We start from the raw sequence: 18,630 nt of genomic DNA on the forward strand, positions 1-18,630 counted from the left end.
GTTTTATATTCATAATTTGGAAATGAAAATTACCTTCCGTGCACGGATTCTGCGTTGGTGTTTTGATGCTTCCTATCTGATGCTGTTCACTGTTGAAATCAACACGATAGATCAATGACAAAGTGAGTCCCATGTCCTTATCAATAGTCCAAAATGACAACCTCCATGCTGTTCCCAAAGAGGATTTGATGGACCATCATTAACCTGAAAGAAATGTTGAAAACGATAGAAGGGTTAAGGAAAGTCTTGAGTAGAGGCAGATTTCCTGCACTAATGACCTGCTTGAAGCAAATCTGCTTCACAGTTTGAATTAGCTTCACCTGTCTCAAACCGCTTGCTGCTTCTCTAATAAAGGCAAGAAACGGCTGTTCAATCATAACAGCTCCTACGCAAAGAGCTAAAATTAACAATTATTTTACACTTGACGATTACGCATTTCTAGTTGTGTTCTGCTTTCATTCAGGCAATCTATACTGTTAAAATTAACAGAACAGGAATTGCTTGAAGTCCTCACTACTTTTCCAGTCAAATATTTAAAAATCTGCCCTATTCTTTGTAACAATAGTGGTCAGACATTATATAATGACTATACATGATTATTGGTTAGAAAGTTTGTTGATATCCATTTTTTAAAGCAGCAACATATAGAATAAAGGCATAAGACTGGAGAGCAAATTGAACTGAACAAAATCTACTGACCAGCATTTGTAGATCAAGGCACAAAAAATATTTTATACAGTTCTCCTTTCTATGAATGATAAAATTATACTGTCTACATTATTCGTCTGTTGCATCTGATTAGAGTAAATCAGCACTTATGTAATCATTCACAATAATTTCTGTACATATATAACATAAGCAACAGTGTTTTCCATTTTAGACAGATCACATATATCACTGGTAAAGCATGAATGGGTCACATGTTCTTAATTACCATTATTGCACTGTTCACTATTGTTACCTTTGTGTATCATACAGCAATATTGATCAGAATAAGTCAGAACAGATGCTTCACATAGCCAAAACCTTCACCAGCACTTTTCTCCTTATAGAAAACATCAAGGATTTAAGCTGTCTCATCTAACTTGATGCTGAAATACTCATTCATACCATTGCTACTGGACTCATCTATTCCAATGCTCTCATCATTGATCTCCCAATTCTATTCTCTGTAAACCTGAGATCATTCAAAACTCTGCCATATCTTGAATCACAGGAAGTTGCATTCCCACGTCATTCTTGGGCTCACTGATTTACATAGTTCTTCAATCAGCTACATCTTAAGGATTAAAATTCACATTCTCATTTTCAAATCCCTCTATGTCCACACTTTGACTATTCCTGTAATATCCTCCAATCCTAAACTTTCTCGGATGGTTGCGTTTCTTAAGTTTAAGCATTTTGGGCATTTCTAGTTATGACTGCTCCATCTTAGTGGCCATGCCTTCAGTTTGCACAGTCTCAAGCTCTGGAATTTCTTCCATCCAACTCTCTATCTCACTTTCTTTCATTAAGCATGAATATCTAATTGCACAAAAAACCTCAAGATGAAACCAACCACTTGAGTCTGCAAGCCTGACAAGGAAACTAATAGTCATCCTCAACAATCATGACTACATTTGACATTCCCTTCTTCTTCTTGCAGTTTCAGCAGTGGCTGCCCTCTAGTGGTGGTCTGCTGAAGCTGCTGAATATCCAGATTTGTGATTGGATCCTATTCTTAATTGAACAGTGGCCTGAGCAGTAACCTATTAATTTGACGCCATTAGGAAAATACTATTCCACAGCTCCATTGACCACCAGCATGGGGTTGGGTACACCTTTCAGTCCCAGAGGTATGACTTACCAATCAAAAATATTCATTATTTTCAAATTCCAGTCATGCCAGTTTAAATTTTTGTCAGTTGATAGCTAACTTTAGTGGCATTACTGTGATCCTGGATCTATGGCACATCCACCCTTTTAATTTTCATACAGTTCCTTCACCTGTGTAAAAGCTAATCTTTATTTTAAGTGTTGCCTCGAAAGAATAATTGGCTCAATGTAAATTTTAAAAAAAGACTTGCACATTTTTCTGGATGGGGGTCCAATATATACTTTATTCATGTATTTTTATTCAACATGTAACATACTCAAGTTTATGAAAAAATAGTAGGGGAATGGACGTAATTTGATGGCACTTTGAAAGTGCCAGCACAGATACAAGGGGCCATTTGGCCTCTTTCTTTGTTGTAACATTATTGCTTCTAAAGCATTCCTTGAAACCTGACTCATTGACCAAGCTTTTGAACATCTGACCTAACACTTACTTATGTGGCTTGTTATCAATCTTTGTTTTATAGTGTTCCTGACGGATGCCTTGGGAGATTTCATAGCATTATAGGCATAACTTATGTTGATGTGTTTATCTCAGAAAACTTGTTTGATCGAGTTCTGAAATCTGCTACAAAAGTTTATTTTTGAAGCTTTTCAAACATATGAATCTGATTTTCATGCTATATTTTGACAAAAGATTAAAATTGCTTTAAAATGTTGTAATTATAAAAAGTAAACAGAGTAAACATCTTATTTTATTGTTCTTGCACAATTCAAAATTTGACATTGGAATGCGACTTGCATTTAAATAGCAACTCCAAAATCAAGAAAGCTTCCCTGTTTTCTATACACTCAATAGCAAATGAAGTATATGTTCGACATTGCATTTGAAAGAAAGCAGCTTCAGTAATGCAGCAGCCTCTCAAAATTGAACTGTGAACCTCAATTCTGTACTCAGGTTCTGTAGCCAGTTTAAACCTACAGCCTTCTGACTACTACACAACTTGCACCCATTGAGATAAGCAGATACTTACTTTAGAGAATGGTTGAATCAATTTTACCAACAGCATAGAGTCATCGAGATGTACAGCACAGACACCGACCCTTCGGTCCAATTTACCTATGCTGACCAGATATCCTAAATTAATCTAGTCCCATTCACCAGCATTTGGCCCATATCTGTCTAAAGCCTTCAATGAGTTTGTGGAAATTCTAATAAATGACAAAATGTATACTGATGGGTTTGAAGAAAATTACCAATTCCAAATTGAGTACAAAAAGGAGACCTTGTCTCTGCACCCATAATGCCATTTTTTGGTATGACTAATGATTTAAAAAATTCATTTCCATAATAATGAATGATAAAACCCATCTGTAACAGCCAAACAAAATGTTTGCATTCTATTAAAATAAACAGGTTAAAAAAAAAGCTTGCCATTATAGGTACAAAACAAAATAATTAAAAATATATTAAACAACGTGCAGTTTTTAATTCAATCAATTTATGTGAGAACATGATGTAATTGATAGAAGAATTAGCTGCAAATGCCTGGCTGGGATTACACAATTTTATAACAGTATGTTGCAAAATTATTCAGGAATAACTTATAGAAATGTCAAATACATTAATGCTAATGGAGAAATTATTTACAATAATGTCACATCTTCCTGGAAACAGGTGTCACTATATAAAAGTAAAACAACATTATAAATTAGAAATGTACACCAGCTATATTTTATAAATCATAAACCATGGCTATGACAAGCTCACTGTTGGGGCTTAAATTACATGCAGTAGACTTAACTTTCACACTAGTCTGCCATAATGCAACATTGCCAGACTAGTTCACCACAAATTATGGAATGGGATCACACCAGAAATAAATCACACAGAAATGAAGCCCAAACCACCAATACCCATCTCACATGGCATCCAACTTTTATAAACATACTGTTTAAAAATACTTTGTTTGGCATACGGTAAATTGCTTTCAAATTGAGATTAAAAATCCAGGGGGTTTCAAGAAGAATTGCAGAGTTCAATTTGATTGAAGTTTGGTGATATGTTAATTAATTATTTCACTTCACGATCTGACAGAATTCATCCAATGGAGAATACAGTATGAGAGATATTTCACTGAGCGCATCCTGAAGTAACACTTACATTGGAACAGCAAACAATTGAGAAAATAGTTATGAAGCTGTTGCTAATTTTGAGGTACTTAATCAGGTTTCATTTCTGTCAAATGGATGAAGGCAGCCATCTGTCTCAAATGCAGAGACAGCTGCAAGGTGGGCTGCTAGCACATTCTACCATTGTCACGGAAACAGACTAGGAAATAAAGCCTTCATCAGCTACGTAATTACACAGAAGGCTTGTGACGAGTGTAACTGGTGCTGAGTATTTCAATAGCACAAATTTATTTCTGAAAAGAGAGGCACGTTGCTGAAGCATTCATTTTGCATTTATCAAAGCAAATGTACGAATGCCAAATTTCAAATGATCACAGCAATTTATGCTTGAAGTGAAAAGGATGCTAGTTTATTGGTAGGTTTGGGTGCATTGTTGCTATGGAAAATGCAATGGGTCTCATGCTCCTAGTTATGTAAAAAAAAAATCCAACATTTGAATATATAACTTTTGACTGCAGGGAACAGATACCTCGCTTGAATGTATGTCACTTCTAGCAAGCACAAATCAGCCATATTACAAACTCACTAATTATCTTAAGTTGATTGTTAGTGTAGCTATTAGCACACTTAGGATTCTTCACCAAGTGATACCCAATCATGGAATACAGGTAACAGCAGAGGTACTCCTACAATTCTAGCTTCTTCACATTCCAATTTTAATGAGATAACCATTGGTGGCTGAGTGTTTTGTAGTCTAGACCATAAGCTCTAGAAAATCCTCCCTACAACTCTCTACCTCAAATTCTTCCCCCAATGCATTCTTAAACATGTCTCTTTGTCCAAGTTTTTCGTCATCAACCTAATTACACCTTTTGAGACCTTGCATCATATGTTGCTTTATAATGCTTATGTGAAGAGCCTTGATATGTTTTATTGCTTTAAAAGTGTGGCGTAGATTTAGATTCTGGTTACCGTAACAGAGAGGATTCACAAATGCATATTTGAACTTTCCAATGATATTTGCCAAAGTACCACATAAAGCATTTTTTAAAAAAGCAATTGACATTAAATAGATGGTGGTAACTTGAATACAAAATTGACTAGGTTCTGGGCAGACATAGCACAGGAGAGATTTTATCCAGATTGGAGCAGCTGATGGGGTCCTCCAGGGATCAATAATCAGATCATAAAATTGTTTGTTTCATGTATTTGACTCGAGTTAAAGTCTGCGATGTTAGTGCTGAAGAACAGATCACAGAAAGTATTCACAAAAAAAGAAAAAAGGAGAAAAAAATGTAAGTCCTTACCTTGCAAATTTAAATATTTCAAACCACTACAACATACATAGAGTCATGGCGCTATGCAGCACAGCAACAGACCCTTCGGTCCAACTCATCCACACTGACCAGATGCCCTAAATTAATCTAATATCATTTGCTAGTATTTGGCCCATATACATGTAAACCCATCCTCTACATGTAACTATCCAGATGCTTTTTAAATTTTGTAATTGTACCAGCCTCCAACAATTCCTCTGGTAGCTCATTTCACATACACAATACCCTCTGTGTGAAAAAATTGCCCCTTAAGCCCTTCGTATATTTTTTCCCCTCTCACCTCAAACCTTCCCTCTAGTTCTGGACTCCCCCACCCCAGGGGAAAGACCTTATCTATTTATCCTATCCATGCCCCTCATGATTTTATAAACCTCTATAAGGTCACCCCTCATCCTCCGACGCTCCAGGGAATACAGCCCCAGCCTATTCAGCCTCTCTATATAGCTTAAATCCTCCAACCCTGGCACCAGCTTTGTAAGTTTTTTCTGAAGCTTTTCCAAGTTCCACAACATCCTTCCAATAGGAGAGAGATGAGAATTGCACACAATATTCCAAGAGTGGCCTAACCAATATTGCATTCCCAGAATTTAAATAAATTATAAACTACTTCAACATTAAGAAGGTAGTCCCAGACACCAAGGGACTGATTTTTACTTGTAAGTGTCAGTTCTAAATTGCTCAGAAGCTGTCACCACAGTGTTTCCATTCCTGTTAAACCTGCCCTTCCCAGGATGAATATTAGAAATATAGGCACTCTATCCCTTGTTGGTTTTGTGAAGTCAAGAGTTTTTCCTGACTCTACAGTCCCAATTGGGGACCACACATTCAGAAAATAATTAAGAACATAATGAATGCAAAGGCCACACTTGCATGGACTGTAAGTAAATATAAGTTCCCAACTTCCAAAATCATGCCAACTTCATGAGTCAAATGATTTTTCATGTTAGTGATTTTCATGAAACAGGTTAAGAATAAATTGTTCATCAATCTTCTTTTGGATTTTGCAAGGTTGTTGAAATACTTATTTGTGTTTTTAACTTTGCTAAAGTTAACTAGCATTATTTTTCTTAAGGTCCAACATATTTGTGACTTTCTACCAGACGTTAGATTACACCATGTTGTAATTTCCTCATGGCTGTATTCTTAAAATGCTTCAAACTCCATTTTCATTAAACATCACACGAGGGATTACATTTTTAAAATATTGTATTCACTGTAAAGCATATCCTGAGCTTGTGAAAAGGGCTATAAAGAAGCAAATACAGGCATTCCTTCCATTACTTTTTAGACATCTGTGCAATTTGCTATGTTAACATTCTAAAACAGAAAACCTTCAAAAATCTTAGCAATAAGTTTCAAAGAAAGTTTGGCCCAATGGGGATGCTAGTTGTGACTCTGTTTGTTCTAATCCCATTTTTCCATTTCTTCAGTGTATAGAAATAAGAGAAATCATTTGCATTCATGTTGTGCCTTACATGACCTCAGAACAACCCAACGTGCATCAGAGCACAGGGGGTCCTTTTAAACTGTACTTTTTTTGTCATACCATAGGAAAACATGTTTCATTTTATGATACTTACCCAAGGATTGAAATGAGAAATAGGGATGGCAAAAGAGGACTGGGTGGTCTGGGGATAGGATGTTATGAAATAAGACAGATGGGTATTTAAAGACATACTCCTGCAATAAAAACACTACTTGTCTGTAACTGCTTTGCAGCTCTCTGATAGTATTTAATATAAAACTTGCCTCGTCTATGGTTATCATAATAATAATTGTTTTCCAAAAAATGCTATTTGGCTAGAAAAGCATGAATTTTTGTGAATGGAAGTTGATTTAACATTTCTTTCTTAGGGGAATGAAATTGTCTATTGGATATCCCAAAATCATTTTGAAGATTTTTTTTAGAACAATGTTTAACTAATAGATTTGTATCTTTGAGGGAGGAATTGAGGGTCTTTCTTTTACATTATCGTCTACCATTTGGTCATTCTGTATTGTTTGGTTTCATCACCTATTCCCTTTCTCAAAATGCTGGCAAACATTTCTATCAACCAAAAATTAGACATCATAGGTTGGATAAAAATACACAACCTGATGTCCCACCAGTGTGAATTGTTCTTACCGCTGTCCTCCAAAGTTAAAAATACTACTGTGCATCAGCTCAGAATAAGGAGAGGAGAGGATAGACTTTGACGGGCATGAAACAGGCATGAAGCTTGTGTCCTCTGCACCAATGTATCTTGTTTACTATGAGCGATATGATCCCTACTAAAACGGGCAGTGAAGTTCTAGATAGAAATGGGGCCATAGATCTGGAAAATGTTCCAACATCATCCTGTTGATAAATTTCTGCATTCCTTCTTGTAGATGGTACCTCTGAGTGGCAGAGGTGAAGGGAATGAATATTTGATGACATGGAGATAATCAAGTGGGTTGCTTTGTTCTATATGGTGTCAAGCTTCTTGAGTTTTATTGGAACTGCACTTATCTAGAAAGTGTTCTTTTTAGATGCTGATGGCCTTTGAGGAGTCAAGAAGTTAGTTACTCACCACAGGATTCTTAGCCCTTGATCTGCTGTTGGAGCTACACTATTTACATGGCTAGTCCCGTTCAATTTCTGGTCAGTGGTAAACCCAGGATTTGGTAGTGGGGGATTCAGCAATTGTAATTGCATCAAATGTCAAGGGTCAACTGTTAGATTCTTGAAAGTTGGATTTCATAACTTTCTGGCACTTATGTGACTTGTAACTTGCCACTTTTCAGCCCAAGCCCAAATACTGCTATATTTGAACATGGACTGCTTCAGTACCTTAGGAGTCATGAATGGTGCTGAATGTTGTGCAATCATCCCTACTTCTGATCTTATAATGGGGGGAAGGTCACTGATGAAGCACTGAAGACATTATTGTTAGGAACTCCTGCAGAGATGTCCTGGTGCTGAGGTGACTGACCTCCAACAATCACCTCTTTTTGAGGTAAGACTCCAACCATCGGGACTCCAAAGTTAAGCTGAGTTCTGAAGAGCTCAAGGAGGTGAATGAACTCACCCTCTCTGACCTGGGTGCTATTAAAAGAAATGGTAGTGGTTCTTCCCTTTACAGACAATATTCTTTTATCTTGGCTTGTGTTGACTTCCATCCCCTGTACTTCCATTGGGAGTAGACCAGAAAGGTATTAAAATTTAACACCCACAGTTTTTAAAGTTTAATTGCACATTTCACCTTTTTAAACTCTCACAGTCCCTTTCTGATCCAATGATACTGACAAGCTATTTACTGTTTTAGATATATGTCAAAATAAGATCATAAATGTTCGACATAAACTGTATGGAATAAAAACTTTAGGATGATGTGATAATTATGACTTGTACGAAATATGGGACTTTCAAATATCTTCAATCAAAGTTCTCTTTAAGGTGCATATGCCACAACCTGAATGCCACTCACAAGGTGTGTGCACATTGCTGTATGCACATGGCTGTGCAAAAGAGTGGCCATCCACTTAAATCATCTGCACATTTTGAGTGAAGTTAGATGGGACGTTAAATCCAAGGAATGGGACCTTGTTCAGGATTGAATTTGATCCCTCATCATTTTCAATTGAGAGAAGCAATGTGTGGGTGTCCATGCATGAAATTGTGCAAGTTCATAAACTAATCATTAATACATCTGTGGCTCACCTCATCTATTTTCAAAGAATGACTCACAGCCACCAGAAGAGAGCTAAAAAAAAGTTGTTCTGTTTCCAACTGAAAAAAAACTGCAACGTTTTTGCTGCAATAACTTAATATTTAAGATAGCAGCAAATGGTGTAAAGGATGATCAGCCATGATCATATTGAATAGTGGAGCAGACTCAAAAGGCCAAATAGCCTACTCCTGCTTCATTTTTGATGTTTCTATGGGTTGTTCTAATTCAGTTCACCACAGAGACTTGTTTTTACGCTGGCAGTGCAGTCATTCAGATAAATCATGGGATTGAGGTCCTCAATACTCTCTAAGGAGGAGATTAAAGATCCTATTTCAGTCTATGAAGATGAATAGCAGACGTCTTCTGATGTCCCATTCAACATTTATTCCTCAATTTATTCAAGCAAAAAACAGTTTATATAGTTATCACCTCATTGCTGCTTGTGAGCCATGGCTGTTTCTCCACCAATAATGCAGCTTCCAAGTATCTGAATAGGTGTGAGGTCATTTTACATGATTTGAGATGATGCAGATTATTTATTTTACAATATGATGCTTTTAAATAAGGCAAAGGAAGTGGCATATAAGGGCAACTTTCATCAATTGGGGTACGCCTCACAAGTTAACAACTATTTATAAATTTGTAATAAAGAATTTTTATCTGTAGAGACCATGCTTTCCTGTGTAGTTAATATCAAGGCGAAACAAATCTACAAGCATAATTTATGAACCAAATCTGCAGTTTGAGAGCATTCTTCTCAAATAGCTTCACTTCTATATGAATTCATTTCAATAGTATATCAGATTTTAGAGGTTTTTGTGCATATTTAAAAATATCTTAGTGAAACAAAGCAGAGAAGGTAGTAATTTCCAATTTATGGATTCATGAGGTGGAGTGCTTACGCCATCTGGTTCCACTAAGATAGAAGGATTGTTTTGAGATTCCTCCTCCACTAAGTATTCCAAATGACTCCGGGTGCTCCGAGTTTTCACACAAATGAGCTTTTCAAGTTAAGACCGAGTAGCAGGGATTTCCACCAATACACCAAGTGAGTTTACTCGCTGAATCTTTCCAAATTTGCCTCATTGACTATCCTGCCCTACGGCATGTATCATGTGAGTTTCCAGCCCCACCTTATCACATGTTCCTCACAGAACAACACGCAGCTCAGCAGATATCTTACAATTAATTTGTCTCCTTTGTTCCTGGGCCATCTTTAAAAGACAGTTCAACACCTGAACAAGCACTGTCAGTCTGGATCTGCCCTGCGTGGTTCCTGACATTTGCTGTGGACATGGTAAACAGGGGGCAATGAATGTCCTGCGGTGCTGGCAGGGACCTGAAAGTCCTGCTGGATAGCATAGTGCAGAGATGGGACTTCCTTGTCCCCCAAGACCTGCAGTGCTGGCTATGACACCAGTCCATGCTAGACTGATCTGAGGTTGCTACCTTGGTAAAGCAATCTCAACCATCTATTCGAATTCTCAGCAATGTAGGAAGAAGGTCAACAACTTTCTCTACTCAATTAGCTTAAGTGCCACCATCTTCACTCAGATACCTCACATTCACTCCATCTCTGCAGCTGCACCCACCTCCCACCAAGGGAACTCTGCCACTCTCCACACCCTTGTGCTCTTTCACTCTTACTACTGCCTGTAACATTGGGGTTCCCATGCTTGCACCCACCTCAGCCACTGGCACCATGAACCTTGCATGCCTCTGCGCTGCCTACTCCCTGGCTTGGGACACCTCTCCAGCTGCACCCTCACTCTTTATCTGGACAGCAACCTGACTCTGATTGCTCCAAGTGACTGACTGGCCATTTCCAAGTCTTTGACTTAGTGTGGCAGTATCCCCAAAGCAAATTCTATCCCTTTTGAATTTACTGAAGACTGCTGACAACCATGAGAAGCTTCCTTCCTTTGTATCTGCAATAAACAGCAACAGAAGAGAGAAATAATACATGTCTCATAGTTCTTACTGGGGAGGGCAAAGTACAAACAGGTAAGATAAACATCCAGGTGGGGTGAAAGTAACTGAGCACAGTGACAGCAAGTGATGAGCCCAGAGATGAAGTCTGGTCTACTCCATGAACTGGGTGCATGTTCCTGAGCACACAGTGTCCTTGCTGCAGCATTGCAATGAGAATTGCCAGTACAGGCCGTGATGCAACATCAAAATGCAGAAGCTGTAGGTGTACTGAAGATATGCCTTGAGGATTCTCAGACACAATGTCTGAGAATGTGGGGTACACTTGGCCAGTGCTCCTGGAGCATGCCCTGAATGTTGGTGGGCAGAGTCCAACCTAGAGGTTCATTCAGAGCAAACAATGAGCTGAATTCACCAGTTGCCTGCTCTTGGTTCCATCTCAAGTTTCCTTGATGTCTAGCTTCTTTGGTGAATTTGGCAAGGCAAAAATGCTGTAGATCAATGTGCCAAATTGGGCTATTAACAAGTTGCTTAACAATGAATAATCTGCTTTTATTTGCAACCTGCTGCTGCCTAGTGAGAAACTCACTACATCACTTGTCAAAAGCATAAATGATACACCCAACGTTGAGATTAGACTTATTTAACTTCTCAATTGATTCTGCCACAAATCTCACATGGATCACATCACTCAGATCCTATAAGATTCCATCCAATGTGTTGTGGTGAACAGAGCTGGGTATGAAGGGTTTGTTCTATGGAGCTGAGCTGAAGTCAGACATGAAGGACAGGTTGGGAGTTGGGGGATTTCTAATGGAAAGTGGGATGTGTTATTCTGGTTGAACAACAGGAAGCAGACCTGAGGATTTTTGTGACTATGTGAACAACACTCATTCTCCTACTTCAAACATACAGAACCTGGCCAGGTGGCACTAGGGCATTGTATTTGCTTTCGGCCAGCAAACATTAAGAATCATAATACAGCCTTCAACATAGCAGGTTCATCAAAGGCATAAAAGATTATAATGTACAGATTGTGTATACTTGATTTAGAGCAAACTTTGCTTTAACTGGCACCTCATAAACCAGCCCTTTCAATGAGCTGGCAAAAATTTTATACCTCAAATGCTGTATTATTCAGTCCAATTATTGAAGTTTTTCAATTTATTTACCTCAGTGTAAACATCAGCGATGTCTGAGTCAGCTGAGGGTGAGAGTGAGAAGGCTTACTGCTGCTAAGTTTTATTTAAGGCAAAGTTGTATTAATATTTTAGAGACTTACACTGTAAATACAGGTTGTTTCATTAAAGCAAATTCGCTGTAATGCAACTGATGAATTGCAGATACTGTTTCTAAAGCACAAACTTTTAAAACATGTATTGGTTGTAAAACGTTTACATCACCAACACTTTCAGCGCTGTTTCTAAAGTGTGATTTTTCTATAATGCGGGGTTACACAAGAATGCAACAATCGTGTTATAGAAAAACTACCTGTAGAGTATAATGGTGATGTGTATACTTCATGCATTAGATTTCGTTTCCTAGTCCTAGACTTCAGCTCAGCTCCATAGAACAAACCCTTCATATGTTCACCACGGCACATTGGATGGAATCTTAGAGGATCTTTTACATTGATTATATTGACCTCTTCATCAACCGGAAAATTTGATCAACTGACAAACTGCTGGTCCCTTTGGTATTGGTTAATATAAATGTTTGCTGTATATTCAGACATGAATTTCAGTTTCATATAGATATTTTACTAAGGCTTCCACTTGTCCAGTTTTGGGAGCTTCACATTTTGAGTGTGCAATGGTTGTAACAGTTTCTTTCAGCTGCCTTCTCTCAGCAACATTTTTCAAAAGTCAACCACCATGATTTGGATGAGGAGGTACTTCCTGATAATGCACATTGTTCCAAATGTAGGTGGTCCTGTCCAAATGCACATCGAATATCTCCCAAGTGCAGTGACAATTCCTTATCTCCCAAATAACAGTGAAGTGTATCATCAAGTTTGTTAGGTGGCATTCATTAAGGGAAGCATAGTGGCCAAGAACTGTATGTGTTCTCTGATCGTTTTCAATATGTGCCCTAAAATCTCCGAATCTAAAAGATGGAGCACTCAGCTCCTGCACCAATGTAGTGTCTCAATAGTGAATTGGATTGAAACCCAAAATATGTCACTTTTTTTTCTCAATTCAATCATGGGTTATGGGCTTTGCTGGCTGGCCCAGCATTTATTGCACATCCCTGCTTTCTTGAGCCACTGCAGTCCATTTGTTGTAGATACATCCATAATGTTGTTATGGATTTTGACCCAGTGACATTGAAGGACTAGAGATATATTTCCAGGTTAGGACAATGAGTGACTTAGAAGGGAACTCGCAGGTGGTGGAGGTCTCTGCTGCTCTTGTCCTTCTAGATGAGAGACATAATGTCTTTGGGAGGTGCTATTGAAGTAGCCTGGTCAGTTTCTGCTGTTCATTTTGTAGACGATACACAGACCTGCTACTGAGAGTCGATGGTGGAGGAAGTGAATTTTTGTGCCAGTCAAGTGGGTTACCTTTTGCTTAACACCGTCAAGCTTCTGGACTGTTGTTGGATTTACAAATTTGGAGATTTGATCACATTCCTGACTTATGCCTTGTAGATGGTTGACACACTTTTGGGAGTCATGAGGTGAATTGCTTGCTGCTGGATTCCTAGCATCAGTGGCCAGTGCTCCAGTGGCCTCAGCATTTATATGGCTAATCCAGTTCAGGTTTTTCAGGTTCACATCGATAGTCATGCCTAAGATGTTGATTGGAGACAGATTCCATCAATTAAAGATCCACAGTTCTCTGTAAGTGTCAACATAAGTAGAATAAGATGGTCAAGAAGGCATTTGACGTGCTTGCCTTCATTGGTCAGGGTATAGAGTGTAAAAATTGGCAAGTCATGTTGCAATTGTATAGAACTTTAGTTAGATCATGTTTGGAATATTGTGTACATTTCTGGTTGCTGCACATCCAGAAGGATGTGGAGGCTTTGGAGAGGGTACAGAAAAGGTTTACCAAAATGTTGCCTGGTTTGGAAGGTATTAATTATGAGGAGAGATTGGACAAATTTGGTTTGTTTTTACTTGAATGTCAAAAGGTGACCTGATAGGAATTTACAAGATTATGAGAGCATGGGTGAAATGGATAGTTGGAGTATTTTTTTCCAGGGTTGAAATGTCAATTACTAAGGGACATAAGTTTAAGGTAAAAGTGAAAAGTTTAAAGGAGATGTGAGAGGCACATGTTTTACACAGAGGGTGGTAAGTGCCTGGAATCCAAGAAGTGGTGGTGGAGGTGGATACAATAGCAACATTTAAGAGGTGTCTTGACAGATATATAGGGAGTGGAGGGAAACAGTCCATGCAGAGGCAAAAGGCTTTTAGTTTAGAAAGGCATCGCCTGGTGGTGCAGTCTTGATGGGCTGAAGGGCCTGTTCTTGGGCTTTACTGTTCTTTGTTCTCTTTGTTCTTTATAAACCTATTGGCTCGTTATTGTCTGTTAAGATTACATAGAAGCTCAAAGCTCAATCAAGTGGACTTGTAAAGAACCATTTCAAAGTGTGAGGATAAAACACAAAATACAAGTTCAAATATGGAAATATAAAACACAAATATTTTAAAAGCTAAATTTAGTAGCATCATCCAGTTTGTCCTGCGATAATTTAATGCATACATACATTTGCATTAATTATTATTATGCATATTGGTACTTATATTTTGTCTATGGAGTACTGAAAGGGAGAAAATAAAAATTATGATATTTCAAAACTTGAGTGTTATTGGCTCCTCTCAGTTTTGAGAGCACAATAACTATATTAGTGATGAATATAGTTTGAAGTAAGGAAATATATTTCACTTATCCCATTTACAATCTGATGGATCAGTTTAATTTAATAATATATTTCCATTTTGATACTATTTTAATGCCTTTGACATGTGGTGCAATGGCTTTTGAGAGATACATTACAAACATATGCAGCTGCTAATTGTTAAAGGACTACAATGGTCACAACTAGTACAACAAATGAATACTCACTGAAGCCTGAATCTAGGGAACAGAGCATATGTTGTATCTTCGCAACACTATCCTAATAAGCTGTTGTCCTACTTCAAAACTGGCATGGGGAAGGAAAGAATTTATGATCTAAAATAATGAGTATTAGATGTCCATGGGGCAAAACTAAAAGCAAAATTGTCTTGCAATCTGGTGAGACACCAAATTAAATGTAAACACAGACATAAACTTGCCGATTAAGAACCCTTATTTGTGGACACAATTGCAGATTTTTTTTCTATCTGAAGAAGTGTACCTCAAAACATTTTATTTTTTGATTCTTTATCACTTGACCACTGTAATAAAAATCCATCTTGAAAGGTCAAGCATACAAGAGGAGGGTTAGCTGATTTTTCTTTTTTCTTTTCCAACATTAAGTTGCCAACTTCACACATGATTATTAAGAGCAATATATTATTAAGTTATGTCCAAAATGTTTAAGTGTTTGCCTTGAAGTATACAATATTGATTTGCTGAATAATTTGTTCCCTTCTTGTCGGCAGCACTAAATCTGCTCAATTCTGCTTCTTGACACTGGAAACAAGATCAAGAACTGAGTACAAAAGAGTCAGGCTTTCCATCATAAGACCGATTCATTGAATAATATTAATCTTCTGCAAGTCCACTTGGGATAGTGAAGCTTGCTTTAAAAAAATTGGGTAATTTGGTGGCTGCTGCCACTCTATGATTTGGCTTTTCTTGCTGATGAATTTCAAAGATCCTCCCTTTACGTACAATGCCCAAACTACTCCCTGCTGTGATTATCTCTCAGTTGCTTGTAGCAATGCAAAACAGATTAAGATAATACAAATACTAAAGATGCTCAGCATTTCAGGCAGCATCTGTGGAGAGAAAAACAATGTTAATGTTTGAGACTAATGATCTTTGTCAATGCATTTAGGACTTTGATATGGAAACCAAACACAGACCCTGAAACTGCACGTGCTGAGGTCTCTATTTTTCAGTAGGCAGCCTCTTTATTGGCTTTACTCTGCACTCACTATTTGATTAAAGGTGATAGATGCATCCTGACGTTCCTGTCCAAAATGCAGGACCTGCAGATCAAATCTTCAGCAGATCTACTGGGACAAGGGGGCTAAGCTGACACAGGTAGAAGACCAGAACAACAACTCAAAATGGAGGCTTATGTTTGAGTCATAAATGTACCACGGTTACGTAGGCAGATTGCTCTGGCATCAGCCTATTATGCTGCCAATGGCTGTGCTCTTTATTGGAAGGAGCCTCTGAGTCTGATTGTTCCCTTTCAGTAGGAGAGAAGTTGTCTCCATTGAAATAGCTGAAAATGTGTTGCTGGAAAAACGCAGCAGGTCAGGCAGCATCCAAGGAGCAGGAGAATTGACGTTTCGGGCATGAGCCCTTCTTCAGGAATGATTCATTCCTGAAGAAGGGCTCATGCCCAAAACGTTGATTCTCCTGCTCCTTGGATGCTGCCTGACCTGCTGCGTTTTTCCAGCAACACATCTTCAGCTCTGATCTCCAGCATCTGCAGTCCTCACTTTCCCATCCATTGAAATAGCCTCTGCCCAGAGGACAGAAGGTTGCTCCACTGTCACGAAAATGCAGATAGCTCCCTCAATTGCACCAAAGTGAGGCCTTAATTATTTAAATTAGTTTCCTACCTCCATTCAGTACATAGCAGTTCCACATCCTGGCCCACCCTGGGAAAGTATTCTGGGGTTGCTTATGGACCAGGTATGGATTCCAGGGTCTGTGCCTGGTTCCACTACCTTCCAAGACTGGCATTGTGAGATTACAATGTTGTGGTGATAACCGAGATATATATGATTTAAGGAAGAGCAGATCTCAGTGTTACATGTTTCTGGCTATAAGGTGTTCAGAAAGCATAGGAAAGGCAAAAAGAAGATTTTGTTTTGGTTAAGGAGAGCTTTGCAGTACTGGAGAAATAAAAGCTATTTCAGAGAATTCAAAGACAAAATTGGTCTAGGAAAAAAGGGAGCATTAAACTGCTCAGTGTTAAAAATCACACAACATCAGGTTATAGTCCAACAGGTTTATTTGGAAACACTAGCTTTTGGAACGCAATCCTTCATCAACCACCTGATGAAGGAGCAGCGCTCCGAAAACTAGTGCTTACAAATAAACCTGTTGGACTATAACCTGGTATTGCAGGATTTTTAACTTTGTACACCCCAGACCAATGCCAGCATTTCCAAATTTAAACTGTTCAATGTAATATATAGATCAAATCATGAGGAAGATATAAAAGATCAAACCTACTAAGAAATTACAGAGAGGTGTATGTACCAGAGAACTGTTATAATGGGGAAATTTAATTACCTGTAGTTTGTCTTGGATAGTCATAATATGAGGGGCAGCAAGGATCAAGTGTTCTGGATTGTTTTCAGCAAAATTTCTGGAAGGTGCATGTTTCCAGATCAACAAAATAATCACTGCTAGATGAGATTCCTGGGAATGAGGTGGACTGACTAGATTAAGTGATAGTGGGATAACAGACATGCGTATCTTCATTGGTCAGTGCAATGAGTGTAGGAGTTGGAATGTCAGGGTAAATAGGCAAAGTCTTTTCCCTGGGGTCGGGGAGTCTAGAATTAGAGGACATAGGTTTAGGGTGAGAGGGGAAAGATATAAAAGAGACCTACGAGACAATTTTTTCACATAGAGGGTGGTACGTGTATGGAATGAGCTGCCAAAGGAAGTGGTGGAGGCTAGTACAATTGCAACATTTAAGAGGCATTTGGATGAGTATATGAATAGGAAGGGTTTGGAAGGATATGGGCTGAGTGCTGGCAGGTGAGACATCTGGTCGGCATGGAGGGGTTGGACTGAAGGGTCTGTTTCCATGCTGTACATCTCTATGACTCTATGACTACATGACATTGTTCAGTCCATTAGGTGAATAGCCAAGGTCGTCTTCTCAGGCTGGGGGAGTCCAAAACTGGAGGACATTAGTTTAAGGTGAGAGAGGAAAGATTTAAAAGGGACCTGAATGGCAACTTTTTCATGCAGAGTGTGGTGCGTGTATGGAATGAACTGCCACTAGAGGTGTGGAGGTGGGTAAAATTACATATTTAGAAGGCATCAGGATGGGTATGTGAATAGGAAGGATTCAGAGGTATACGGCCAAATGCTGGCAAATGGAATTGGATCAGTTTTGGATGTCAGCACTAATGTGTTGGACTGAAGAGTCTGTTTCCATGGTGTATAATTCTATGGTCAATCTCGAGTAAGAATAATCAGTTGGAGGAGAGCTGACTTCAATGGAGCATGAACAGAGCTGGACCTGATAGACTACAGCCAAAGGTAAGCCAGGAAAGACAGTGGCTGAACAATGGGCCACCTTCAAAGAGGAGATGGTTCAAGTGTAGTCAAGGTATATTCCCTCAAAAGGGAAATACAAGGTGAAGAAATTAAAATTTCCCAGGGTGACAAAGGGATTAGAAATTAACAAAGGTAAAATGCACTTATGGCAGGTGTCAGGTAGTAAATGCAATGGAGAATCAGGTGAATACTGAACATTCAAAAGGGAGATGTAGAAATGAGAAGCAAAGAGGGATTATGAAAATAAGATCGCCAACTAACATAAAGGAAATCCCAAAGTCATTTATAAGCACCTATGTGTTTAGTAAAAAG

General features: G+C 38.5%; 1 protein-coding gene across 22 annotated transcripts in view; it reads right to left on the minus strand.

Annotated features, from left to right (window-relative positions):
• Positions 1 to 18,630, minus strand: part of LOC140477357 (cAMP-regulated phosphoprotein 21-like) — a 448,868-nt gene that overhangs the window by 196,068 nt on the left and 234,170 nt on the right. For 20 of the 22 annotated variants that reach the window (XM_072571088.1, XM_072571084.1, XM_072571087.1 and 17 more), the window contains one exon: positions 34 to 204. The gene's annotated coding sequence lies outside the window, so the exon portion shown is untranslated. Of the gene's footprint in view, positions 1 to 33; positions 205 to 320; positions 346 to 961; positions 987 to 18,630 lie in introns of those variants that run through there. The other 2 variants (XM_072571094.1, XM_072571096.1) reach the window with 2 other exon arrangements.

This window comes from Chiloscyllium punctatum, chromosome 5, assembly GCF_047496795.1.
Source record: "Chiloscyllium punctatum isolate Juve2018m chromosome 5, sChiPun1.3, whole genome shotgun sequence".
Taxonomy (NCBI): Eukaryota; Metazoa; Chordata; class Chondrichthyes; order Orectolobiformes; family Hemiscylliidae; genus Chiloscyllium; species Chiloscyllium punctatum.